The sequence below is a fragment of the Aegilops tauschii genome, chromosome 1 (genome assembly GCF_002575655.3).
Source record: "Aegilops tauschii subsp. strangulata cultivar AL8/78 chromosome 1, Aet v6.0, whole genome shotgun sequence".
NCBI classification, from domain to species: Eukaryota; Viridiplantae; Streptophyta; class Magnoliopsida; order Poales; family Poaceae; genus Aegilops; species Aegilops tauschii.
Window position 1 is genome coordinate 27,161,403 of NC_053035.3, and position 1,820 is coordinate 27,163,222.

General features: G+C 41.6%; 1 long non-coding RNA gene across 1 annotated transcript; it reads left to right on the forward strand.

Annotated features, from left to right (window-relative positions):
- Positions 1-282: 282 nt before the first annotated feature.
- On the forward strand, positions 283-1,386 carry LOC109759776 (uncharacterized). Its single transcript, XR_002232188.3, has 2 exons — positions 283-566; positions 643-1,386. It is a non-coding gene; the product is annotated as an uncharacterized lncRNA (long non-coding RNA).
- Positions 1,387-1,820: the final 434 nt, after the last annotated feature.

Genomic DNA, 1,820 nt, shown 5'->3' on the forward strand with positions numbered 1-1,820 from the left:
CGGGGCTTTTTCAGTGGTGTGAACTGCAGTTGATTGATAATTCCCTGGAAGTAGAGGCAGCTGAGCATCATGATTGAATTTCAATGGTGATGATTCATTGAGTAGTCTGAACTGGTTTTTTCTCAGTGGTGTCTCTGATCAATACAAACCCCAAGAAAAGGTACACACCGAGACAATTTCAAGAAACCAAACTGAGAGCCGATGGGGGAGAGGTTCTGCATTCTGTCGGCAAGAGAGGCAGCATCGTGCGATGGGACAACCATTCCATTCTTCGAATGACACATTTTCCTCTATTTCATCATTCTATCTAACAAATCATTTTTATTTTTATTGTACTGTGATTATTTATGAGGTTATGATATATTTCATCGAATGACCACCATGGTAGGCATTTTGTATCTTTGTTTAGTATCGGACCATCATTGCTTGATTAACTGGCAGACAATCATGAAATTTACCTATCATTTTTGTAACCGCAGATCACCTTACTTTAATCAGGCAACAGAGGAAGGAAGTTGCAAAGAAGCATGAAGAGAATAAAGATCTCTGCATTTTTCCTGACTGAGGTAATCTCATGATCTTATCATATTTGCTTTTCTTATATGATGCCAGCCCCTTGTGTTGATAAGTATTTTGCTGCAGGTATGAAGGAAATTTATTTTTTGGTGGAAAAATCTTTCTTCGATGTCAGATCACTATAAAGGATGAGTTGCTCCACAGTGTCATCAACGAGTACAACCACGCCGTGCTCACTATGATGATGCGCAATACAAGCTCTTGCCCTGTAAGTATCCTGGAGAAAGATTTGCATCCAGTTCTCCGGTTCAAGTTCAAGCTCTTGCCCTGCAAGTATTTTCGAGAAGATCTGCTACAGTTCTCCGATCGGTGCCACTCCATTGTCAATGGCGCTTCTCCAGCAACAACACGCAGATCATCTACACTAGCAACAAACCACCTGGGACACGCAAAGGAAAACTAGATTCTGTCTTTTCCACTTCATCACAAACCAAGCAGAAAGTAAATCTATCTACTGACCAGTGTAGCCGTAGTACCTAGGTCTTAAGTTATGTAAGACAATCATCCTAAATAAAACAATACTCCATAGTAAGTCTCTCTTTCTCTTCCCTTGTGTGCTATAAAAAATTGAAAAGACAAAGCACACAAATGTTTGCACAAATTTTCGGAAGGCAACTAACAAATATATCAGCAGAGCGCGGCGTGCCGCGGTGCACAACCTGCTAGTGTATACCTATGTATGTTGTGATGTGGTACTGGACTTGTGAACCTACAAATGTATATCGATGTATGTATGAAGACATGATGTATTGTTGAGATATATTATGATGCAACTTTAGCTCTACATGTGTGATGTTACATGTATACATACTTGAACTGGATTTTTTGTGTGTTGGCGGTGTACTTAATTAAGGGCACATCGACTGCCGGGAATTCTTCCATCTGCCCTGTAATGTCAGTCTGCCGGCAAAAATCTATGTGCCGGGAATAGTACTAACTGCCGGCAAAGCTTCAGGCATGTAGGTCAGGGGAACTGCCGGGGTTTCTTGTAACTGACGGGAATGGTCTTTCCCGACAGGACTTTCAAGGGCAGTTTGTAAATGCCGGCAAAATGCATTCCCGGCAGTTTATTTGCCTTCATTGGCTAGTTTTCCCGGCAGATAAGGTGACCCCTAAGTTTTGTCATGGTGTAGTGGTTCCGGTAACCTCCCGGTACTCCTGTAAAATCCCGATTTCACCCGGAACACTTTCGATATCCAAACATAGGCTTTCAATATATCAATCTTTATGTCTCGACCATTTCG